General features: G+C 35.1%; 1 protein-coding gene and 1 long non-coding RNA gene across 3 annotated transcripts in view; one reads left to right on the top strand and one right to left on the bottom strand.

Annotated features, from left to right (window-relative positions):
• Window positions 1-21,474, bottom strand: part of LOC127554827 (uncharacterized) — a 65,339-nt gene extending 43,865 nt beyond the window's left edge. The window contains exon 1 of the long non-coding RNA XR_007952076.1: window positions 21,260-21,474. This is a non-coding gene — a long non-coding RNA (uncharacterized LOC127554827). The remainder of the gene's footprint in view (window positions 1-21,259) is intronic.
• Window positions 1-27,523, top strand: part of FAM118B (family with sequence similarity 118 member B) — a 100,453-nt gene that overhangs the window by 17,603 nt on the left and 55,327 nt on the right. The gene's annotated exons all lie outside the window — the stretch shown is intronic.

Genomic DNA, 27,523 nt, shown 5'->3' with positions numbered 1-27,523 from the left:
GAATATTAATTTTGTTTCCTTATTATCTACTCTAATTCCTTTGATTTTTTTTTTCTTATTGCTAAAGCTAACATTTCTAGTACAATATTGATTAATAGTGGTGATAATAGGCAATCTTGTTTTACCCTGATCATCCTGGGAATGTTTCTGGCTTATCCCCATTCCATATGATACTTATTAATTGTTTTAGATAGATGTTACTTATCATTTTAAGAAAAACTCCATTTATTCCTATGATCACTAATATAAATTTTCATCACAAAAACCTCCCAAGATACCTTGGGGGTTTATGGGTTAGATTTTTTTTCTCTCCCCTACTTTTTTATTCTAGCATTTAAATTGACTTTTTTGCCCTGTGTAGTTTCATTTATGATTTCTTGAAATATAGCCCTGGAAAAAAAAATAGGTTCTGATAAAGCCCATTAGGATTCAAATAGAGCTGCTTGAACATGCCTTGAACCCAAATCATTCTGGCTCACTGGCCAGGAGTATGTCCCAGTTCATGCCTCACTTGGTCCTTGTTTGAGTTTTGAATAACTCAGAGTGAAAATAAATGATAATTGTTTTTGTGTTGGTCAGAAACCTTGAGGGCTCCCATTTTTTTTTTTTTTAAACTAGGTAAAAGAAGCCATTTTTTGCCTCATTTCTTCTTTTTTAAAAAAAATTATTATAGCTTTTTATTTACAAGATATATGCATGGGTAATTTTTCAGCATTAACAATTTTTTTTTATTTAATAATAACTTTGTATTGACAGAATCCATGCCAGGATAATTTTTTTTACAACATTATCCCTTGCACTCGCTTATGTTTCGTTTTTTCCCCTCCCTCCCTCCACCCCCCCCCCAAGATGGCAAGCAGTCCTATATATGTTAAATATGTCAGCATTAACAATTACAAAACTTTTTGTTACAATTTTTCCCCTCTTTCCCTCCACCCCCTCCCCCAGATAGTAGGTTGACCAATACATGTTATATATGTTAAAGTATATGTTAAATACAATATATATATATATACATGTCCATACAGTTATTTTGCTGTACAAAAAGAATCGGACTTTGAAATAGTGTACAATTAACCTATGAAGGAAATAAGAAATGCAGGAGGACAAAAATAGAGGGATTGGGAATTCTATGTAGTGGTTCATACTCATTTCCCAGAGTTCTTTCGCTGAGTGTAGCTGGTTCAATTCATTACTACTCTATTGGAAACTGATTGGGTTCATCTCATTGTTGAGGAGGTTTTGCCTCATTTCTTACCTAGCTTTAATCACTAATTGGATGTGGTTTCTGTCACACTGAGACCTGTTAAAGATCTTAGCTTAAAAAGGTCAAGGTCTCCCACTGCATCCAATACTACCAGTCATCCAGATTTGTTTCTTGCCAAATGGAGGCAGATGGCTATCGGGGCAAAAGCAAAGTTAGTGACTTTTCACAGGACTCCCTCATTAAATCCAGTTCACTTGCAAGTCAAAGCATCACCTTTGTGATGTATGTAATTGGTCCTCTTAGAGAATGAAGGACAAACAACAAAGTAACTATATTTCCCTTCATTCTGTTTTTTCTCTTTTATACTTTTTTTTCTATCTCCTTTCACTTTGTCCATCCTCACCAGTGTTTTGCTTCTGACCATACCTCCCTCAGTCTGTCTCAGTTTTCTTGAAGTACTCCTCCTCCTTCCCATATATTCCCCTTGCCTTCCTACTTTTATGTAGGGCAATATATATGTATATATACATATATATGTGTATATATATATATATATATATATATGTATATATATGTGTGTGTGTGTGTGTATATATATATATATATACACACTCCCTGTAATGGTTCTTTCATTTACCTCATTCTGCTTGCCTCCCTTCCTCTTCTCCCAATATGATTTCTTTTTTTCACTCCTTAATTTTTTTTTTTTACATATCATCACATTAAAGTCAACTTATACCCACACCTTCAATCTATATATACTACTTCTGGCTGCCCCAATATATCTATGCTGGATTGTGCTTCCCTTTTACCCAATTGAGACAGACCTTTCTTAAAGTACTTCTAAGTTATGTAGGGCTGGAAAATTGTTTCACTCCCATCTTTTTTTGTGTGTTCTATGGCTCCAGAATGCATTTAGAAGTTTGATTTATCACTTTTCTAAGAAAACTGCTTTAAGTGCAAAAATGTTTGTAACAGCTGTTTTTGTGATGGCAAAGAATTGGAAAATGAGTGGATGCTTATCAATTGAGGAGTGGCTGAATAAGTTAATAGTATATGAAAGTAAAGGAATATTATTGTTCTATAAGAAATGATGAACAGGCTGATTTTAGAAAAGTCTGCAAAGATTTTTATGAACTGATGCTAAGTGAAGAAAGCGAACCAGTAAAACATTGTACACAGCAGCAGCAAGATTGTATGATGATCAACTATGATAGACTTGGTTCTTTTCAGCAATCTGTGATCCAAGCCAATTCCAATAAACTTTGAATGGAAAATGTTATCTGCATTCAGAGAGAGAATTGTGGAGACTGAATGTAGATAAAGCATACAATTTTCACCTTTTTTTCCTTCCATTTTTTTTCCTCATTGTTTTTCCCTTTTCTGATTTTCCTCTCCTAACATGATTCATATGGAAATATATTTAAAAATGATTGTACCTATATAACATAAAAATTTTAATACAAATAAAGAGAAATTTTTTAAAAAGCAATCTGCTTTGATCTCTTATTCCTTATTTTCCTTGGAAGTGAGACTCTAATAATAAAACTTGCTGTTTTTTCTCTCAGTTACATGTTAACCTTCTAAACTATCATCCATTTCAAAAAGGGCTGCTAAAAACATTTTTGCATATGTGTTTGTAGCAGCCTTTTTTGTAGTGACAAGAAATTAGAAATTGAGTGGATATTGTTATGATACCGTGTTTCCCCGATAATAAGACCTATCCCGAAAATAAGCCCTCCCCTTACTGTGTAAGATTCCTCTAAAATAAGCCCTCCCCCGAAAATAAGCCCTATTGAGATTGCTACTGTAGTGAAGGTGATCCCCTGCACTACACGCTACATTACAGTACCCTCTGTATGCGCCGTGTCTCCCCCTCCCCCCAGTGATTTGCTTGCTGGTGTCATCGAGAGCAGTGCCATGGAAGAGAGCTGAGGCTGAACAACATACAAACCCGGTATGTAAGTGGGAGTGAAGGGGCATGATGAAGGATAAAAGAACTCAGCCAGCACTCACCACGCTAAAGAAATGAAGAACTTCCTTGCAGAGAGAAGAATAGATCAAGTAATGATTTCTGCAGGAATGACTGCCTATCTCCAAACCCTTGATATTGCAATAAACAAGCCATTCAAGGACCATTTGCGCGTGGAAGTCAATGACTACATTGAAAATAGAATGGAAAGAAATCAGCGTGGAAACTTTGTGAAGCCCTGTCTGCAAGAAGTCGTGACTTGGGTGAAGAAGTCATGGGATAAAATTACTGACAGCTGTGTCACCAAGGCACTACGAGCAGGTTACCTGGACAAGACATGTTCATTTAAAGAGAGCTATATTGCTGGACATGACAGATTGGGTCCACTTCTTCTGAAGGAAATAGAGGGGCAAGACATCCAGGATGGAATTCGGGGTATGGACACTTATGACAATGTTGTTGAAGAAGATAACATGATCATTATTGAATAAAGGTACTTTTTTTTGTTTACATTTACCTGTTTATTAAAATTGCTGTCAATTTTCATTAAAATAAGCCCTCCCCTGAAAATAAGCCCTCTGGTGTTTTTCTGTCCAAAAAACCTTAATAAGACAGTGTCTTATAATCGGGGAAACACGGTATATTAATGGAACGGAATGTTGTTATTATTCTATGACAAAGTACGAATTGGTTGGTTTCACAAAAACCTGAAAAGATTTACATTAACTGATACTAAGTGAAGTAAACAGAACCAAGAGAACATTGTACACAATAATAAAATTATGAGATGATCAATTGTGATGGGCTTAACTCTTTTCAACATTGAGGTGATTTAGGTAGTTTCGATAGACTTGTGATGAAAAAAAGCCCTCGGCATCCAGAGAGAACTATGCATCAAAGCATAGTATTTTTACCTTTCTGTTGTTGTTTGCTTGCATTTTTCTTTCTCATGTTTCCCCTTTTGATCTGCTTTTTCTTGCTCGGCATGACAAATATAGAAATATGTTTGGAAGAATTGCACATGGTTAGTCGACATCAGATTGCTTGCCATCTAGGGGAGAAGGAGGGAGAGAGGGGGGAAAACTTGGAATGCAAGGCTTTGCAAAAGTAAATGTTTAATTAAAAAATAAATAAGCAACTTTCCACGTCTCTATAATGTTGATCTTTAGTTCTTCAGAGTGGTATACTTTCATTGTCATTCAGTAGTATTGATAAAATATTAATATTGAAAGCATTAATCTTTGCTTTTAGGGAAAGTTTGGGCTTAGTAAAAGAACTTTCCCCCCAAAAAAACTTTTTTTCTTCCTGTTCAGTTTTGGCCCTAGCTTATTCTCCATCAGTACTGTCTTTCAAAAATGTATTTTTCCTCCCCTAACAGTCGCTCTCATCGTAGCAGCACTTCGACCAGGAAACATTTTGGGGGTCACTTAGATGAAAAATCAAAATGTTATGTTTAAAGATTGGGTTAACGGTGATATTCTCAGACAGATTGAGAATATAGTATTGTATGGATGTCATACCTACAATCCAGACTTCTGGAACATCTCCTAGCAACCTTTTCAACCTAAAAGATTATATCAACTTTGGAATTCATGCTCTTACAGGTCCTGTAGCCCTTCAAATTGATTAGATGGTTTTTAGAACTTCTCTTTAAGGAGAGTATTCAGGATTACCATCTGCATATCCTACCAGACTGTATTCTGGACTTCTTTATCATATCCCTGGTGAAAAATACTTCTCTTTATCCATACTTCTCTTATCCTTTACATACTTTTCTTTATCCTCCAACCTACCTTCCCTCCATGTGTAGCTTCCTTTGTTAGAATGTAAGTTCATTGAAGATAGGACACGCAAAAGACAAACAACCTCTTTGAGTATAGCAGATCCTACTGGAACTAACCAGTTGAGCAACACAGCTCCTTTTCTTCTTTCTTTCCTTCCTTCCTTTTTCCCTTTTCTCCTCCCTTCTTTCTTCCTCTCCCCCTCTCTTCCTTTTTTTTTTTCCTTTCCCTTATCTCTGTCCACATTGAGTATCATGTCCTCACATTTTTTGGATCACCACGAAATCACCCAAGATATCTTGGGGTTTACTTGGCTGGATTTGTTTCTTGAGGACCATGCCTTAAACTCAGTCATTTTTGTCTCCTAATGATTGGCCAAGGATAGATCCTAGGCCAAGCCCCAGTTTGGTCATTGTTTGGGCCTTAATTGACTAAGTGAATATAAATAGCAGTTTTTTTTCTGTGTTGGCCTGAAACCCTGAAATAGTAACCCTTCCAGATTGATTTTTTTTTAAACTAGGTAAAAAAGGTCATTTTTTGCCTGTTTTTATCCTGCATGGGCTTTGTTGCTTCAGTCAAATTGACACTTTAGCTTAAAAGGCCAAGTTCTGCTACTGTATCTAGATGGCTCTTGAAGAGACGGTGGGTCTTCTGGATTCAGAGGATTTTAGTTGAACTTTGAAGGAAGCATTAGAAGGCAGTAGGTTAGATGAGGAAAGAGAACATTTTAGGCATGGAAGATAGCCAGAGAAAATTTCCAGAGCTAAGAGAGGAAGTGTCTTGTTCATAGCAAGGAGGCCATTGTCAGTGGATGGAAGAGTACATGTTAGAGAGGAAGGTGTAATAATGCTGGAAAGGTAGAAAAGGGCTAACTTAGGTACTTTCATGTAATGTCTGGACTAGCTCCCTGTAGGCCTCAGGATCAGTCAGAGTCAGGATTAATCAAAGTTCTTGGTCTTTAGGGGGAAAAGTGAAGGAGGCAGGCAAGCTTCCAGGCAGCTTGCCAAAAATGTATCCTGGAATCTGGAGTCCGGAGTCTCCAGCCTCTCTCCTCCTTGTCTTGCCACCAAGTGACTCTGACTTCTCTTCCTCAGCCCTCCTATCTTTGCCTACGATTATTTCAACACCAAACATTCAGCAAGCTCCAATTGTGAGGAGAGCCATCACATCACTATCTCATCTAAATATGTATATAGAGCCAATATCTCACATCGAATAGGTGTTCTGCTATCTGATTCAAGCATACCCTTTCCGAGTTTCAGCCCTCTACATCTCTTGCTTTCTTTTGTTTTAGAACACAGGTGGTCACTCCCTCCCTGACTTCTTAGGGAGGTGAGAACCCAAAAAAAGGAGGTGATCACACCCTCCCTGACTTCTTAGGGAGGTGAGAACCTCAAAAAGGAGGTGATCATACCCTCCCTGACTTCTCAGGAAGGGAGGTAAAAAAAAACACCAAAGGGAAGTGGGGAATCAAACCAGATATGGGTTTCTGGGCTGAAGGGTCTTACTAGAAACAGGTATACACAGATCCAAGCATGGGAGGTATTACACAAGCACATAGCAATAAAGCACAGGCTAGTAGTGATGATTCTTTCCACAGCCAGTGCAGGCTCAGTGTGGTGTAACAAACATGAATTGTACATGCAAGTAGTGATATAACAAACAATATGACTCAACATGGTGGTGTAAAAGATTTCCAGAAGTCCTAGAAGGAGGGTGTGTAAATAACCATCACATATACACTTCCTTCAGCAGCCAAGACATAGTCCAAAACCAATCTATTGTTCATTACTTCACGTGTCAGGGAATCCAATGATTCCTGCAGATTTTGAAGTCCTATACCAGTCTCATCATGTGTCACGGAATCCAATGATTCCTGAGGGTTTTCAAATCCTGCATCAATCTCATTAACAATTTTTGATGTCCATGAGTCAATTGCCATAACTGCTATGCTCTTTCAGTGATGGGCACAATCAGCAATGGAACCACTTGATGTTTCTTGAGTCTTCTCCTTCGTTTCAAGGGTCTGCTCAGTCTCTCTCTCTGATGGACAAGGTGGATATGGCTCATTTACACCCATCTGATTCCTTCTCCATCTGTAGAGATACAAGCAAACCTTTCCCCCAAGCAGTTGAACTATCTGGTCCTTTTCATTCACTACTTTCTTGATTTTTCCATATCACCTGGCAATTATCTAAATATAGTGGAGCTGCTCACACTGGACACTGCCCTTCCAATGGGTTATAAAACCTGTCTGCCGGAGCCAGTGCATCTTTTATCAAAAATCAAGAAATAATTGTATAAAGAGCCAAATTTAGAAGTTCTCTAGGGTTACCTGTGGCTCCCCCTTTCTTTTGTTTTTGAAGGAGTGTCTTGATGTCTCTGTTTCTCCTCTCTACTATTTGCCTGTGAAAGGTATGCCAGTGGTGTGTAAAATCTGATATTGTTCACAAAAGTGTGTGAAATGTTTAGATGTATATGCAGGTCCATTATCTGTTTTTATTGCTTGTGGCACACCCATGATTGCAAATGCTTGTGTAAGGAATTTAGTAACCACTTGGGCTGTCTCTTTTGCTGCTGGTATTGCAAAAGTAAATCCTGAAAAAGTGTCTACTATGACGTGGATAAAAGACAAGATGACCAAAAGATTTATAATGGGTTACATCCATTTGCCAAATTTCATTAGGTCTCAAATCACGAGAGTTCTTCACTGCAGGGAGCGTAGGAGTATGGAAAGGAAGGCTAGCTGTACAGGCTTTTACTATGCTCCTAGCTTCCTCTCTTGTTATTCCAAATTGTAAATGTAAAGTTTGAGCAGCTTGATGATATTTAAAATGAGATTCTTGGGCTTCCTGAAATAAAGGAGTATTGGCCAACATAGTTAGAAGGCCTCTGCCTTTGAATTACCATCAAAAATAGGACCTGGAAGTCCACTATATAAGTAGACATGCAAGATATAAATCCAGGTAAGATTTATAGTCTTTCTCACTTGCTCTTGAAGTTCCTTAAAGAGCTGATATATATTAGAAGCTACAAATTTTATTTGGGTTGTGGCAATTCTTTGTACCACACCTACTGAATAAGCCGAATCAGATATATTTATATTTCCTGGATAATAAGAGCTAGAATGATTGCATATAATTCATTCTGCTGAGTGGACTGAAAAGGAGTTCTGACTACTCTCTTTAGTCATGAGAGTATACAACACAAATATTATGTTTGGATGCATCTGTAAAGATGGTTGGTCCTTTAAGAGAAACTTTAGAAACCTTTACTTCAAGAATCCATTGCCAATTACGTAATAGTTTGGTTATCTTTAATGAAGACTCATGTATAAAATTTGGATCTGTGGTTATAAAATTTGCCACTCTGGGATGGTTTCACAGCATACATTAATTTGTGCATTGATAGATTGTATATCTAGTCAGGTCTTATCCCAGACAATTGTACTGCTCATTTAATGGCCTTTAATAAAATTCTAGCCACAAGCACTATCACATTGTCTTCTTGATGAAGGACTGCTGTGGGTGCCTCTTTTGTAGCAAAAATTGATATTTCCAAGGGTTTTTGAGTGACTCAACCACATTGGATAAAACCAGTTCAAAGCCTCTTGAGCTTCTTTTGTAAGCTAGCATGGTGAGTTTAAAGCACTGTCTCCCCTTAAAATGTCATATAATGGTTGCAATTGATAGGTATTCAAGCCTAACACTGAACGCATCCATTATATATCTCCTATCAATTTCTGAAAGTCATTTAAGATGTTTCGCTTCTCTGTTCTTAAGGAAAGTTTTTGTACTGTAAGCACCTTAGGATATACTTCGTATCCTAAATATTGAAAAGGAGCATGTCTTTGAAATTTTTCTGGAGCTATATGCGATTTGTAGTTCTTTAGTGTTTCCGTGGTCATTTATAGACATGCTTCTAACATTTGCTTCTCAAGTGCACATCCCAATATATCATCCATGTAATGTAATAACATAACATTTGGAAATGTTTTTCTTACTGGAGTAAGAGCAGCAACAACATACATTTGACACATAATTGGGCTGTTTTTCATTCCCTGTGGCAAAACTGTCCATTCATATCTTTTATAAGGCTCAGCTAAGTTAACGCTGGGCACTGAAAAGGCAAATCTTTTCATATCCTCCTTATCTAGAGGGATAGAATAGAAACAATCCTTAATGTTTATAACCCAAAGAGGCCATTCTCTAGGCAATTAAGTAGGAGATGGAAGTCCAGGCTAAAGAGTTCCCATAGTTTCCATCTGTTCATTTACTTAAATCAGTCAACATCCTCCACTTTCAAATCTGGGTAGCAAACATTCATCATCCTCTTGGTCTTATGGGGTTAAACAAGTCAAACTCCTTTGAGTGAGTACAGATCTTTTCTAGGAAGCTCTGCAGCATTTTAGACTTTGATATAATTGAGACAATATCCATGAACACATTTCTGTCTTAGCCATGTCCAAAAAACTGTCTCACTGTGCACCCTGAGTCCTGATACTTCTCTCTCAGGAGGAGGATAGCATGTTTGATCATGAGTTCTCTGAAATTGTGGTTGAACATTGATTGCAATTAATCATAGCTTAAGTTTTTCAAAGTTGTTTATCTTTATAATATTGTTGTAAGGTATCCTTTAATAAATTGCTTGCTAATTTTATATTACAAGTAGAATTATTCTTTCTAGAGAGAGAATAAATTAAATCTTTTTTTAGATGAAGAAGGGAAATAATTGTTTAATATTAGGAAGAGTTAGGGAACAATTAAAAAACCCTAAAAAGAAAACTTGGTACCAAAGAACTAAATTTAGCTTTATTTTCTGGAAACCTAATATCGCTATGAGATATATAATATATAAAACTTGCATGGGGTTTAGCTAAAGTAATAGGCAACTTCTACCTTCATTTTAGTGCACCAGACTTTAAAGTCTTAGAGCTACAAAGAACCTGAAAGTTGATTTAGTTGATATCTCATCTGTTAGAAGAGAAAAACTAAGGCCAGAGGACAAAGTAATCAACTAAAATTAAAGTAGTAGTGAGGTTAGGACAAGAATTTATCCATTATGGATGTTTTTTATACATATATACCACACATACATGTGTGTGTGTGTGTGTGTGTGTGTGTGTGTGTGTATGAATTAAGTATAATTCTTGGTCATAATTTTGTTTCTGTTATCCTGTGATTCAAGGGGACTTATTTTCCATGATGTCACTTTAAAGGTTAGGGATGGGAAGGAACATCATCTTAAACAAACACTCCTAAGATTCAGGAGTATAATATGGTAGTTTGAAAAAAAGGTAAACCTTTTTTGTGTCATTAAATGCTGAGGTGCATTATTTAATTAAATGCTGAAGTTGACCATAGTCTGTGCTTTTTGAAGGGTCAATGAAAAGAAATTTCTCTTGATGAAGTAATATATTTTCTTAGTAAAATATTCCTAGCTTTTTTATATAGAAATTCTAGAAGTCTTTTGATTGGTCATTTCTTTCTTGGGATCATAGGAGCACAGGTCTGAAATAGAAGTGACTTGATAGGTGCTCTACTTCAGCCTCCTCCTTTTACATAAGAGAAAACTTAAGCCCGAAAGATTAAGTGACCTGTCCAAGGATGCATAAAATGTCCTTTGGGATTGAACCCACATCACTTGGCTTAAGTCAGCTGTTTCTCCTGTATCTCCCATATAGGTTTAGCTGGGCAAAGTAACAGTGGATATAGTGGTTGACATTTTAAGAAGAATATGATAGAATGCTTAGTATTCCTTCTTTAGTATCAGTTCTTATTACTTCTGTCAATGTAGACATTTATGGTAGAAAGTATCACTTCAAGAATAAGCACTACTTGTTCTGTACCTCATTAATATTAATCTTAAAAAGAAGATTGAAAAATAGATGTTTATACTTAACTGTTTGTCTTTTGCTTTAGTTGAGAAAGAGGAAATCTAAGAGAGCAAAGAAAAGACACCTCAAGAAAAAGTAAGAGAATTGGTTATTGGGAGGATTTAAATATAATTTGGATAAAAAAATATTATCTATGTTAATACCAGGATCCTTTTTTATATGACTGCAGAGAGGATACAACTACCATCTGATAATTTATCCATTCTTATTATATCATTTAAAAGTCAAAATTAAAGATTGAGAAATCCTTCTGCATGTGCTCTTTAAATAAGCTTAGAGAGTTGTACAAGAGCTTTTACCTATAACCAAAAAATATATTTTTTTCAAAATGATAATCCATTTTGTTAGGTTTTGGCATCTGAAAAACTTCCTCTTCTAATGCAATTTGGCATCTTCTTTACACTTATATTTGTGCAGAGTTCCTTAGAGCACTGAAAGCTTAAATTATTTGCCTAGGGTTACATAGCTAGTATGTGGTAGAGATGTTTCACCAACTCAGATCTTCCCAACTTCAAAGCTGGCTTTTTACACTAATGTATTCAAATATATCTGATTATATCTTTAGTTCTCATTCTCCCCCAGTCTTCTGGAAATTTTTTTTTTAAAGCAATAGGTGAAAATTAGTGAAATTTCATTCTCAAGATTGATGTTCTTTGCCTTTTTAAAAAATTATGATTTGATTTTTTTGGTCACTTTTTAAGATTTGAGCTCTCTCTCCCCCCCTACACTAGAGGGAGGCACCATTTGATAGGGATATATACATAAAATCATACTGTATGTAATTATATCTATCACTTTGTTTTTTGGAGCATGTTCCTTCATGGGCAATTTGTTGTTGATTTGAGTATTTATAATACTCTGTATAATTTAGTTGTTACTATATACAACATTATTTTGGTTCTGCTCATTTCATTCTTATTTCATACAAGTCTTTTCGTGTTTTTCTAAACATTATTATCATTCTTAACAGCACAGTAGTAGTCTATCATAATCATGTAGCACAATTTGTTTAGCCATTCCCCTCTATTTCTGGTTCTTTGGTACCACAAAGACAGCTGCTATAAATATTTTAGAACAAATAAATTCTTTTGATTTTTTTTTTTTTCCCCTCTCTATTGCCTTAGGTAACTGACATAATAGTGATATTGCTAGATCAAAGAATACAAAATAATTTTATAACTCTTAGGACATATTTCCAGATTGTTCTCCAAAAGGTTTTAATCAGTTCATAATTCCACCCTCCATGTATTAGAGACCCTATTTTTCCACATCACTCCTTAAAATTAGGCACTTTCTCCTTCTATCATTTTAGCAAATCAGATAAGCATGAGATGATACCTGAAAGTTGTTTTTAATTTGCATTTCTCTAATTGATAATGATTTAGAACATTTTTTTCATATGACTATATATTGCTTTGGCTTCATCAAAAACTGCCTATTTATATCCTTTGCTCATTTGACAAAGTGGCCTATTTGAGATATAAGACTTTCATCTATCAAAAAAATTGTCTATGTATCTTTTCCCTCAATTTTCACCTATGAACCATATTTCACCCATTATTTAAGTCTGAACTTATTTATTTAAAAAGTGTTTTATAATTATATTTGTATAATTTCTGTGTTTGTCTTAACAGGCTTGTCTCCAAATATATTATGCGGTCTGTCATTATTTTAAATGGGGGTATCTCTTACTCTCATTTCTTGTAGCAATATATAGAAATGTTGATTCATGTAGGCTTATTTTATATCCTGCTATTTTGCTAAAAATTATTACTTGTTTCAACTAGCTTTTCAGTTGAATCTCCAAGATTTCCCAAGCATATCATCCTATCATCCTCCAAAAAGAGATGATTTTATTACTTCATTGCCCATTCTGATTTTTTTCAATTTCTTTTTCTTATTATTGGAGCATTTCTAATACAATATTGTATAACATTGATGGTGATAGGCATTCCTATTTCACTTCCAAGCTTATTGGGAAAGCTCCTGATTACAAATACTGCTTGCCAGCCGTTTTAGGTAGATGCTTCTTATCATTTTAATGAAACATTCATTTATACCTGCCCTTTCAAGTGTTTTTAATAGAAATGAATGTTGTCTTTTATCAAAAGCTTTTTCTGCATCCATTGACATGATATTTTTGTTATTTTTATTATTGACATAATCAATTACATTGATAATTTTTCTCATGTAAAACTATCCCTGCATTCCTGGCATAAATACCAATTGGTAACAATGTATAATCTTTGTCGCACATTGTTATACTTTCCTAGTAAGTATTTTCTTTAGGATTTTTGCATCGATATTCATTAGCAAAATTGGTCTATAATTCACTTTTTGGTGGTCTTGGTTTAGGTTATGGCATCATATTTATTTCATAAAAAGAGTTTAGTAGGACTTTTTCTTTGCCCATTATTCTAAATAATTTAATATTGGAATTTGTTGATCTTTAAAAGTTTAGTAAAATTTACTTTTAACTCTTATCTGGTTAACTCCATCTAGAAAGCTCATTGATGGCCTGTTCAAACATTTTTCTCCCCTAAAATAGGTTCATTTAGATAATTCTATTTCCTCTTCTGTTAATCTAGGCATTTTTTTTTCCTAAGAATTCTTCCATTTCGCTTAAATGGTTAAATTTATTGCCATATAATTGAATAAAATAATTCCTACTAATTGCTTTGATTTCATCTTTATTATCATCATTCACTCTTTTCGGTTTTTATACTAAGGATTTGGCTTTCTTTTAAAAAAAATCATATCAACCAGTAATTTATCAATTTAATGGGTTTTTTTCCCCATAAAACTATTTCCTACTTTTATTTATTAACTTAATGACTTTCTTATATACAGTTTTATAAATTTAACCTTTAATTTTTTAGGATTTCCAATTTGATGTTAAATTGGGGATTTTTAATTTGTTCTTTTTCTAGTTTTCAAAAATTGCATGCTCCTTTCATTGGTCTGCTTTTTCTTGATGTAAGCATTTAGAGAGATAAATTTTCTTCTGACTACTGCTTTTGCATTCTATAGGTTTTGGTATGTTGTCTCATTAATGTCATTCTCTTTTTTTTTTTTTTTTTAATTTTTAGTAGTATTTTATTTTTCCAAATACATGCAAAAATAGGGGGCAGCTAGTTGGTATAGTGGATAGAGCACCAACCCTGAAGTCAGCAGGACCTGAGTTCAAATATGGCCTCAAACATTTTCACTTACTGACTGTGTGACCCTGGGCAAGTCACTTTATCCCAATTGTCGAAGCAAAAACAAAAATAAAAAATACTTAACAGTTTTAAGCATTCACCTTTGCAAAGCCTTATGTTCCAAATTTTTCTCCTCCTCTCCCATCTCCCTCTTCCTCAAGAGAGCAAGCAATCTGATATAGGTTAAACATACTCTCTTTAATAAAATTATTTGTTATTTCTGTGACTTGTTCTTTAACCCATTCATTGTTTTAAGTTTAGTCCAACTAATTATTAATTTGTGCTTCTATGGTCCTTTATTTGTTTAGTCCAACTAATTATTAATTTGTGCTTCTATGGTCCTTTATTAAATATAATTTTATGCATTAAGATCTGAGCAAGATGCATTTAATATCTCTGCTTTCCTATATTTAATTACACATTTCTTATGCCTTAGCATTTTTTGAGTAAAGGTACTAATGTCACTGAATAAAGGTATATCATTTTTTATTCCCATTCAGTTTTCTCAAGATGTCTATCATATCTAACTCAAGTAAAATTCTGTTTATCTCCCTTTTTTATTGTTTTTATTAGATTTATCTATTTCTGAGAGAGTGAGGTTGAAGTTAAAATTTTGCTATCTATTTTTCCTAGCAACAGTGTCACCACAAGAAGACCAAAAATTGCAAGAAAATTATAGACCAATTTTGCTAATTCATTTAGCTTTTCTTTTAAAAGTTTGGATGCCATGGTATTTGGTGCATATAATTTTAGCATTGATATCAATTCATTGTTTCTGGTACCTTTTATCATAATGTAGTTTCTCTGTTTATATTTTTTAATTAAAATCTATTTTAGCTTTACTTTTGAGATCATGATTACTACCCCTGCTTTTTTTTTTTTTTTTTTTTTTGCATCAGGTGAAACATGATAAATTCTTTTCCAGCCCTTTATTTTTTCTCTTTCACTTTTAAATGTGTTTCATGTAAACCATCTACTGTCAGATTTTTTTTTTTTCATCCATTTTGCTGTCCATTTGCATTCAAAATTGTAATTACCGGTTATGTGTTTCCCTCCATCCTATTTTTTCCTCATTTTCATCCTTTCTCTTTTTTTTTTGCCTTAAACTTCCTCAGATGTGCATCCCTCTCTTAACCTTTCTCCTTGCCTTCTATTCCTTAATCTGTCCATCCTTATAAGATTTCCCCGTTATCCTCTCTCCTTATCCTTCTAATTTTTTTATTTGCACACTCTTCTAAGAGTATCTTCTTTATCCTATGCCCTCATTCTCCTATTTCTCTGTAAGTTGAGAAGATTTTTATACCCTTCTCTAGATGTATTTTATTTCCTTTTATTTCCTTCCAGTTCTGATGAGAATAAAGTTTCTCTGCTGCCTGTTTTCCACCCACTTCTGCCTTCCACTGTTACAGTTCTTCCATTCATGCCTCATTGAATGATTTAATTGCTCTATTTTACTTGTCCTTTTCCAATTTTAATTTTTAGGATCATCCCATTATACTCAACTCAACCCTAAGCCTTCTATTTATATATGCTCTTTCAAATTACCTTAGTAATAACATTCTTAAGTTACAGATAACATTTTCCCCCCATACGAAATAAACAGTTTTAAATCCCTTATAATTAGTCTTCCATATTTTTCTTTTATGTTTCTCCTGATCCATGTAGGTTAAATTTTCCATTCAATTCTGGTTTTTCTTCACCAATACTTTAAAGCCCTTTGATTCTTTAGTCTTTTTTTTTTAATGTATTAGTTGCTAAATCTTACATTATCTTGATTGTAGTTTCATAGTATTTCTTTCTAGTTGCTTCTGATATTCTCTTCTTGATCTGGACGTTTCAAAACTTAGCTATAAATAAAGAAAAAAAAAACTTAGCTATAAGTTCCCATAAGTTTTCATCTTGAGATCTCTTTCAGTTGGTGATTGATGGATTTTTTTTCCATTTCTATTTTATTTTATTTTCCTAAAACCTCAGGGCAATTTTCCTTAATAATTTTTTGAAGTATAGTGTCAAGACTTTTTTTAATCATAGCTTTTAGGTAATCCATCAAATTCTTATATTGTTTTTCCTCATTCTTCTTTCCAAGTCAGTTGTTTTTCTAATGTTTCATGTTCTCTTTTTTTTTTTTTTTTTTCATTCTTTTGGTTTTATTTTATTTATTATTTCTTGGTGTTTTATGAAGGTATTAGATTCCCCTTGCCCAATCCTAATTTTTAAGGAATTATTTTCTTCCATAAATTTTTGGGTTTCATTTTCTAGTCAGTTGATTTTTTCCATAAATTTCTTGCATTAGTCTTATTTTTTTCCTAATTTTTGCTCACCCTCTCTTATTTGATTTTTAAAGTTTTTTAAGCTCTTCCAAAAACTCTTTTTGACCTTGTGACCATTTTACAATTTTGTTTGAAGATAAATTAGCTATTTAGGCTTTATTGTCATCATCTGAGTTTGAACCCAGATTTTCTCTGTCACCATAGTATCTGTCTATGATTGGGTTCTTTCCCTTTTGCTTGTTTTTAGTGGTTTGTTTTTTTGGCTCCTTAGTGTTAGGATCTGGCTCTACTCTCAAAGTATAGGGAATAATGCCTCAAGCTTCAAGGTTTTTTGCTTTTGCTTTCTGAGATCTATCTGAGAGTTTGACCCTATTATATAATGAAGGCCCCTAGCAACATTGACCCAACCATGGTTCCCAGCAACACTGTCACCACAAATGCTCCTTCTGCGGTTCTTCCTTCAGCTACAAGCTTTAGCTCATCCTTCTGCCCTGAGTAATTGTGCTGTCCTGCTAATAACCACTGTCAGCTGGACTTGAACAAACACAATCATCAGAGAGTATTCACTTCTCTCCCAAGGCCACAGCCTAAGACTGTGTCTGGTCATACTCCTAGGCCTCCAGTTCAACACCACAGAGGACCCTGCAATATTTTCCATCTGATCCTCACAGTATTCATGAGGTGGAAAGTTCCTGAAACTAAGGATGTTTCCCAACACAGCTGCTCTCGGGGCTTATTATTTGTTGCTTTGGTAGTATCTGTCCTAAGTATCTGCATTTCAGTCATACTAGACTGCCACCCCACAAGTCTTCTTAATGTTCTTCTAAATGGTCTTAGATTGGAGAGCTGCTTTGCCCCAACTCTTTTTCTGCCTCTCAAGTTCAATTTGAAGCATTACTTTAAATTATTTGTGAGAGAATTTGGAAGAACCAGGTAGTTTTCTGCCTTATTCTTCTGTCCCTGAATCTTCTCTTCATATTCCTTGATACAGAGAAGTCCTCTACTTTTTGATTCCCTGACATTTTGATCATTGACTTTCTTTTATCTTATATCTTTTCTCAGAATTAATATATTTTCATAAAAATAACACTGGCTATTCTTCATGTCTGGAATGCTCTCCTTCCCAGTTTCTCTCTCCTGGTTTCCTTTAAGTCCCAATTAAGGTACTATCTTCTATAAGAAGCTTTTTCGAATCGCTCTTTATTCTAGTACTTTTCCTGTTATTTATTTGCTGTTTATCCTTTATGTTACTTGTTTGTATATATTTGTTTACTTGTTATCTTCCCCTTCAGATTGTGAACTTCTTTTTTTTTGTTTATTTTAAATCTTCCTAGAATATTTTATTTTATTTTATTTAAATAACTTTTTATTGATAGAACTCATTCCAGGGTAATTTTTTACAACATTATCCCTTGCATTCACTTCTGTTCCGATTTTTCCTCTCTCTCCCTCCACCCCCTCCCCCAGATGGCAAGCAATCCTTTACATGTTAAATAGGTTACAATATATCCTGGATACAATATACATGTGCAGAACCAAACAGTTTTCTTGTTGCACAGGGAGAATTGAATTTAGGAGGTATAAATAGCCCGGGAAGAAAAACAAACATGCAAGCAATTTATATTCATCTCCCAGTGTTCTTTCTTTGGGTGTAGCTGCTTCTGCCCATATTTGATCAATTGAAACTGAATTAGCTCTCTTTATCGAAGAGATCCACTTCCATCAGAATACATTCTCAAACAGTATCATTGTTGAGGTATATAATGATCTACTGGTTCTGCTCATTTCACTTAGCATCAGTTCATGCAAGTCTCGCCAATCCTCTCTGTATTCATCCTGCTGGTCATTCCTTACAGAACAATAATATTCCATAACGTTCATATACCACAATTTACTCAACCATTCTCCAATTGATGGGCATCCATTCATTTTCCAGCTTCTAGCCACTAGAAACAGGGCCGTCACAAACATTTTGGCACATACAGGTCCCTTTCCCTTCTTTAGTATCTCTTTGGGGTATAAGTCAGATTGTGAACTTCTTAAGGATAAGGACTTTGCTTTTCTTTGTATCCCTGCTGCTTAGCATAGCACCTGTTATAAAAAAAAGTTCTTTATAAATGCTTATTAACTGATTGGCTGAAATTTGAATTGTGAAAACAAAATTTGTTCCATGCACAGCAGAAATAATAGACAGAATAGAAAAACCTGAATCCACAGTGGCAAATTTCACACCTCCTTCCTCCCCTCCTGCCTCCCTCCCTCCCCCCCCCCAAAAAAAAAGAAGATAATTGTTTGAGAATGCAAATACACAGAAGTAAAGGACAATCTGGAAGAAGAAATGTAAAAAACAATAACTTTAAAATAAAACAGACACCATGCAAGCAAAACATTTTCTATCTCATAGACAGGTTGGATAAAGACAACTTAAGTATTATTGGTCTTTTAGAGGATTGCAAGTCAAAAAATGTCAGACAAAAGAAATGAAGATGAAATGACAAGAAATACAGTAAACAAGGAAGGCACCAATAACAAGCTAGATTACAGGGAGGAAAGGAAGGAAACAAGAAGATAACAACTGAAATATTATTAAAACATTTGTTTCTAAAAGTATACAAGGAGACAAGGGTAAAAGAGACATCAAATAGAATTGATGATAGAAGACATGAATGAAAGATCACAGACTAAACTTCAAGACACCCTTTCCACAGATGAATCAGTGATTTTTGGGACTAAACCACAGAATGAAAGTATACATGAAAGGTGGGGAAGATAAAATTAGAGGGAGATATGTGATGTACCCTATTCAGGTTAATAGATAACAGTGAAAGGAAAATAACTTGTGGTTTTTGGGAAGAAAAAGTAGGGATTAAGTTGTGATATCTCAGTTCATTGGTAGAAGATGTGTGTGTGGTGGAGTGTCCCACTGAAGAATGCTCCCACAAAGGAAAGAGAAATATCCTATAATGGGAGATGAGTACCTCATAATGTATAAAATCCTCAGGGATTTGATGCTTAGAGACATTCCTGTCTATTAGAAAATGTCATGACTATGATGACCGAGTATTTAAAATCAGCCAGAGTCAGGAATTCAGGTTAAGGGAAAAATCTTCAATCTTTATTCTCAGTACAGGTGAAGAAGGATTGCAATAGCAATATGGGAAGCTGGGACAGGAAGCCAGCTAGCAGAGGGGGATCGGAGGTGAAGGGTGGTCATGATAGCAATGTGAGCAGCTGTGACATGACGCCAGCCAGCAGTCTCTCTTTCTGCTTCCCTTTCCACTCTCCTGCCTCCACCCACCAGAAACGTCATTTCCTATACTTAATCTCACTATACACTTAATCAAGTGATGGTTGTCTTCAAGTACATTGAGGATAAAGATGTATTTCAGAAATTCTATGCTAAACTGTTGGCCAAAAGACTTGTGCACCAGAACAGTGCAAGTGATGATGCTGAGGCCAGCATGATCTCTAAACTGAAGCAAGCTTGTGGTTTTGAATACACATCCAAGCTTCAGCGGATGTTTCAAGACATTGGTGTGAGCAAAGACTGCACAAAGAGTGTGCGGGGGCCATTCTTTCTCCAAGTATTATATATTAATAGAGTATGATCCAGTTACTATTTAGCCTCATATGCTTGGGACCTCAGTGTATCACCTCAAGCCTCAGCCCATTATCTCCTGCTTTCTTTTGTTTTAGAACACAGGTGGTCATGCCATCCTTGACTCCTCAGGGAGGTCAGAGCTCCCAAGGGGAGGTGATCACACCCTCCTTGACTTCTCAGGAAGGGAGATGAAAGCACTAAAAAGGAGATGATCACGCCCTCCCTGACATCTCAGGAAGGGAGATGAAAAGCACCAAAGGAAAATGGGGCTTGCTAGCAGTTCTCTGGGCTGAAAGGTCTTATTAGAAACAGGTATGCACAAACCCATCAGCATGGGAGGGAGGTATTACACAAGCCCATAGCAATAACACAGAGGTTATTAGTGATGACTCTCCTCACAGTCAGTGCAGGCTTGATGTTGTGTAACAAACATGAATTGTACACGCAAATAACAGTATAACAAACAATATAAATCAACATGGTGTTGTAAAAGATTGCCAGAAGTCCTAGAAGGAGAATATGTAAACAGCAGTCACACATGTGCCTTCTTCAGCAGCCAAGAGATAGTCCAAAACCAGTCTATTGTCCGTTGCTTCACATATCAGGGAACCCAATGATCCCCCCAAGTTTTTGAAGTCCTGCAAAAGTCTTTTTATGTGTTAGGGAATCCAATGATTCCAGCAGATTTTTTAAATCCTCTAAGAGTCTTATCATTTCTGAGAAAATCCAATGATTCCTGAGGGCTTTCAAGTCTTATGTCTCAAAGAATCCAATGATTCCTGAGGGTTTTCCAAGTCCTACAACAATCTTATGTCTCAGAGAATCCTACAACAATCTTATCATGTCTCAGAGAATCCAATGATTCCTGAGGGTTTAGAATCCAATGATTCCTGAGGGTTTTCAAGTCCAACAATTTTCTATATCCATGAGTCAGATGCCGTAACTGCCACGCTCTTTCAATGGTGAGCACAATCAGCAACAGAACCACCCAATATTTCTTGGGTCTGCTCCATCTCTCTGAGATGGACAAGGCGAATATGGCTCATTGGCACCCATCTGATTCTTTCTCCTCCTGTAAAAATACATGCAAACCCTCTTCCCCAAGCAGTTAACCTATCTAATTCCTTTCTATTTACCACTTTCTGGATCTCTCCATATCACCTGGTGATTATCTAAAGATAGTGGAGCTGTTTGCACTGGACATTGCCCTGTTGTGTTAAAAGGCCTGTAACCTCCCCAACTGTAATCCTGATTGCTTTTCTGTTGATGACTTTAAAGTCCTGAATTTCTAAAGAGTCTCTGGGTGTAACCTCAGTTGCTATCATGCCCCACCTGTCCTTTGATTGATACTTTGGAGCTGGGCCCTGCCTCTCATTTCTCTGAGTCAATCTACATTCAGAGGCCCAGTGAAAGCCTGGGTTACATTTTGGATACGGGATTTTGGGTTTTATTCTCTCAACCTGTTTTCTCATTCTATCTCCATATCTACAATGAGCTCTCAAATGTCCAACTTTTCCACACTGAAAGCATCTACGAGTTTCTCTAGAATTCCTTTGCCAAGAAGGACCCTGTCTTTTCATATTCAGCATAGTTTGGGTATAATAAGCATTTGTGCCCACTGTGGCACAACATCTTATGATCTCCTCTAAAGGAGCATCCTTGTGCAGTCCTAGTATAATTCTTCTGCAAACCTTATTAGCATTTTCCTTAGCAAGTTGCCTTATCAAAATGTCTGTTATTGCATTTTCCCCCATTTGTTCTTGTGATAGCTGTCTGCAAGCGTCCCACAAAGTCAGCAAAGGGTTCATTTAGCCCTTGTGTTATTTTTGTGAAGGCCTCACCTTTGTCATCTTTATTGTGGAGAGAAGCTCATGCTTTGATAGCATTAGCAGTAATTTGCTCATATGCTGCTATAGAATAATTACTCTGTACTGCGACGTCTGTTAGTAGGTCACAGGTGATTGCAACATGAACTCCACTTCGACTGTTTGATTGGGCTTATATCTTACAGAGCTCACTGTATTCAGAAAGCCACAAGTAGTTTTGTCCAGGTTCTAGGCATATTCTTGCTATAGATTTCCAGTCATTAGGGGTCAAGATTTCAAAAGCCAAATTCTGTAAAATATCTTAACATAAGCTGATGTAGCCCCATAAAGAGTGCAAGCCTTTTTCAGGTCTTTGAGGATTTCTATATCAAAAGGTGAGTATCTTCTACTTTCTTGACCTGAAGAATTAAACTGTTGAATTACAGGAAAAATATGGTGTTGAAATTCTGATACATTTCTCCCTTCCTCTTTGGCTTTAATTAGTCCCTTTTGCAATCTAGTCATAGGAGTAGCTGGATGCTGGGGGGGGGGGGTGCTGGTGCTGTCACTGCCCTCCCTCCCCCCCCCCCCCACTATCCCTCCTCCCTCCATCCCGGAGGGTGGAGTTGACAGAGGAGAGTCAATTACCTGCTCCTTAGGTGGGGCTGAAGCTGCCTCAGATTCACCACACCCTTGAGCCTCACTTAAGTCTCCATGCCCTGTGGGGATATGGTCATTAATCTGTTCTTTGTCTTCCTCCTTTATCTCAGGCTTCCCCATTTGGCTATTCCTCGAGTTTTTCCCTTTTCTTCTATAACTTATCCAATTTCTTAAGGCCAACTGTATTATATTGTATAAATAGAATGCCTCAATGGAAATTGAATGAGGACTGTGTTCATTGTAATATGCGGAGAGCTGTTGACCAATCAATGCCCAATTATCTGGAGAGATTTGCTCTTCCTCTAAGAACCAAGGGGAGGTGTACCCATTTTTTTTAATGTACCCAGAAGTCTAGCTGTCTGTTCCCAAGTTATAAGTAACCCTTGATCTTCTATCAGCTTAAGCAGGCTTTTTATAGTGCCACTCCTGGTTGGGGGTGGGAGGGCTGGGGTGGGGGATAGAGAATCTTTAGCTAGCATCTGTCCCATTTCAGCCAAAAAAGGTTACTAGTTTAGTCTTTAAGAAAATAAGTTCCCTGTTTGTCTATTATACTCACCTAAGTTCCTGGTCGCTGGAGACTTCTTCAGTGAAACTAGGATCCTTGGTTCCCACGCTTGGGCGCCAAATGTGATGAGTATTTAAAATCAACCAAAGTCAGAAATTCAGGTTAAGGGAAAAATCTTCAATCTTTATTCTCAATAGAGGTGAAGAAGGATTGCGATAGCAATATGGGCAGCTGCGACAGGAAGCCAGCTAACAGAGGGTGATCGGAGGTGAAGGGGGGGATCACGATAGCAATGTGAGCAGCTGTGACAAGATGCCAGCCAGCAATCTCTCTTTCTGCTTCCCTTTCCACTTCCCTGCCTCCACCCACCAAAAATGTCATTTCCTATACAACACATCAGGACTTGCACAAAGAGTGGATAGGGGCCATTTTTTCTCCAAGCATATATATTAATAGAGTATGGTCCAATTACTATTTAGCCTCATGTGCTTGGGACCTCAATGCATCAACTCAAGCCTCAGCCTATTACACATGACTCCATGAATAATATTCTATCTCTGAAGAAAAACTGTCTGAGGGCAGCTAATACCCAAAAGAGTAAGAAATTCCAGAGAGAATTTTTTCATGCCAGATGGAGAAAGAAAATTATTATAGGGAAGGCCAGGGATTGTAATTATCTACACAGAGACATAAGAAAATTTCTACCATGATGGAAATACTTTTGTCTCCTTGTCCTGTAAGGATGAGGCACAATAGCAAAAGGGAACCCGAGACAAGCTCTACAAGTCAATAACATAGATCCTTTAGGAGAGAAATCTCAAAATAGAAGCTTTAGTTCTAAGAAATTCAGAGGATAAAGAAGGAATAAAAAATATATATATATAAGGGCCATGAATCAAAGTATAAAAGTCTAGAATAGATAGAAGGGAAAGAAAAATGATGAAGACAAAGAGGAAAAGAAATTTTTTAAAGTAAATATGCAGAAAATGAAATGCAAAACTAATAAAAACAAGTTGGAAGGGAAGAAATAAAGGAGGGTTTTACTTGACTGCTTAACTACATTTTTCAAATTAAAAAAAAACACATGAAAAAGTAAAGTGAAAAATAGTATGATTTGATCTACATTCACACTCTATCAGTTCTTTGGCAATAGATAACATTTTTCTTCATGAGTACTTTGAAATTATCTTGCATCATTGAATTGCTGAGAATACTAAGTTGCTAATAATTGATCATTATACAGTTTGCTGTTTCTATGATCCAATGTTCTCCAGCTTCTGCTCACTTCACTTGATCAGCCTGTTCATCATAATATTTCACTACAATCCTATGCCACAACTTGTTCAGCCATTTCCTAATTGATGGAATTCCATTAATTTTCAAATCTTTACCACAAGCTGCTAAAATATTTTTGTACAAATAGGTCCTTCCCCCCGCCCCCTGCCCCTAACTTGTTTTAAATCTCTTTAGGATATAGACCTAGTAGTGGAGTATTCGTGAATCAAAGGGTATTTACAATTTTATAGCTCTTTTGGCATAGTTCCAAATTGTATTCCAAAATGATTTTATCATTATACAACTCCATCAACAGTGCATTAGTATCCCAGTTTTGCACATCCCCTCCAACATTTATCATTTTGCTTTCCCAATAGGTATTAGGTGCTAACTCAGAGTTTTTTTAATTTACATTTCTCTAATCAATAGTGATTTAGAGCATAGTTTCATATAAGTAGCATTGATTTCTTCATCTGAAAACTACCTGTGAATATCCTTTGACCATTTATCAACTGGAGAATGACTTGTAGTCTTCTAAATTTGATTCAGTTCCCTATACATTTGAGAAATGAGACCTTTATCAGAGGCGCTTGGCATAAAATTTTTTCCCATCTTTCTGGTTTCCTTTTCATCTTAGTTGCAGAACTTTTAAAATTTAATATAATCAAAATTATCCATTTTATAATGCTCTCTATCTTTTGTTTGGTCATAAATTCTTTTTCTTTTCCTAATCTTACAGGTAAACTATTCCTTGCTCTCCTAATTTACTTATGGTATCACCTTTTATCTTTAAATTATGTATACCCATTTTGACCTTATCTTGGTATACAGTATAAGATGTTGTTCTGTACCTAGTTTCTGTCATACTGTTTTTGAGTTCTCCTAGCAGTTTTTTTCAAATAGTGATTCTTGTCCCAAATGCTGGATCTATCAAGTAGTAGATCATTTACTGTTGTACTTTGTTTATCTAATCTATTCCATTGATCCACCATTCTATTTCTTAGCTTGTACCACTTTATAAAACATTTTGAGACCTGGTATGGCTAGGCTATCTTCTTTTTTACATTTGTTTTCATTAATTCCCTTGATATTCTTGACATTTTTGTTCTTCCAGATAAAATTATTACCAGCTTTTTTTAGAAAGCAATTTGGAATTATGCAAAGAAAGGGATTAAATTGTCCTCACCCTTTGACCCAGACATCTCCAGTAGTCCAGATGTGTCTTTCTACTGGACCCAGATGGCTCTGAAGGAAAAAGTAAGACTGATGATTTTGTACAGTTCTCCCTCACTTAAATCCAATTCATTTGCATGTCATGGCATCACTTCACCTCTCTGATATCATGATCCTCTTTGAGAACAAAGAATAAACAACTATTATTATGCTTTTACTACAAAGAGGCACTTGATAAGAAATTCCTTTGTAAACCAAAATAATTATTATAGCATTTTTTGTTATAAATGCCAATAGATTGGGGAATGGCTAAATATATTGTAATATGTAACAATAATTAAATTTACTATGCAGTAGGAAGTAATGAATACGATAAATATAGAAATGGGAAGAGTTACATGAATTACTACAGTGAAGTCAGCAGTCAAACAATTCATACATGTTTGTCTTTTGTTGTAATTCTTTCAAAACATAACTAATGTAGAAATATGTTTAATATGATTTTACATGTATAATCTGTATCAGATTGTTTGCTGCCTTAGGGAGAGGGTAGGGGACAAAGAAAGGGAGAAAAAAAATTGGAACTCAGAATCTTATGTCTTTACATGTAATTGGAAAAAATTAAAATACTCTTTAAGTGGAAAATAAAGGTCATAAAAAATGAAGAATGCAATACAGACATTGACCATAACATTGTAAAAGGGAAGAGAAGAACAATCAGTTATTTTCAGATTTTTTTCAATATATTTTATCTGTTTTACTGAATTTTTTATTTTTCTCTTTAAAAAATTTTTTATATGGGTTGGCTTGCTTGAAGGAGGAAGTTTTGGTGATATTAAAAAAAAACTAATTATTTTCAGAAAAACAGGAGGAGAAAAAAATTATGATGAGGTAGGAATATTTTAGATTTTGCTTCTTAAATGAATAAAACTGCATATGAATACAATAGAATATTTTTGTGCCTTGAGACATTACTGAAAGATGTATTCTCAAAGATGCCTTAGTATCACAAAGTGAAACAGTGAAGTAATAAGCAGGACCAGGAGAACACTTTATACAGGGAAAACAATATTGTAAAGAAAATGATTTTGAAAGAAAATTCTGATCAAAGGATTGATCAATAACGTTTCCAAAGGATTTTTTCCATTTTGTCATAAAGTAGTAGCAATAATGGACTAGTTTTGAACAAAACTACTATATGCTTTATTTTGTTTGCTTATTTGTTACAGGATTTTTTTAAATTTTCCTTTTTTTGTTCGTAGTTAATGGAGAAGGATGTGAGTTGAAGAGATTAGCAATGATGATGCAAAAAAATTATATTTTTCAAATACAAAGAAATTAGAGAAGTTTGTAAGGAAACACAACAATAATTTTGAAAGCAATGGGAAGGATAGATATCAAAGTAGTGTGAAGATAAAGATTCGTTGTATATTAAATCCTTGTGATTTTCTATGTATATAAATGGAAATGTTCCCTATCATGGTATTTAAATGGACAATAAGAATAACACTTTTTAAAAGTTGAAAAAGATCTTTAAGCACTTGAAAACTTAATAATAAAAGTCCATAAATTGGTTTAAGGACAATTGACTTACAAAAAGAATTTGAGTTATTACTGCATAAATTAATATTGCCAAATATTTGTTTTATCTCTTTTTTTAAACTCCATCTTGATAAAATATAAAATTGATCTGTTGTTTATCTTTCTAAGATACAAAGACTTTAGTATTCTGCATTTTGAAATTGATACTATATCTTTAACCATTTGAGAATTTGGTTTATATATATACTATATGAGAAGTTTCAGTTGATAAAAAATGTGGCTTGTCTTTGTCAATGTGATTTTTAAACACGTTATTTTTGATTCTGCAGTTTATGCCAGTTTCTTCTTTAGTTTCAAGGATAATTCAGGGCACTATCAGGGCACTATACATATATGTATGTATGTATATATCCAGAAATTGCTATTTCCCAGATTCCCAATAATTATTTTGAAGTTTTTATTATTGAAATTAGAATTAGAAATTCATTGAAATATGGAAAGTTTTTATATTAAATGATATAAAGCAAGTTGGAACCAAGAAAACAATATACACAATTATATTGGAAAACCCTATGACAGTTCCAGAGAAAGTAATCATGATTGCATCTTCTCAGAAGAATGTTGGGGGACTAATAG

This window comes from Antechinus flavipes, chromosome 3 (genome assembly GCF_016432865.1).
Source record: "Antechinus flavipes isolate AdamAnt ecotype Samford, QLD, Australia chromosome 3, AdamAnt_v2, whole genome shotgun sequence".
In the NCBI taxonomy this organism is placed as follows: domain Eukaryota; kingdom Metazoa; phylum Chordata; class Mammalia; order Dasyuromorphia; family Dasyuridae; genus Antechinus; species Antechinus flavipes.
This window is presented reverse-complemented; position numbering and strand designations above follow the sequence as displayed.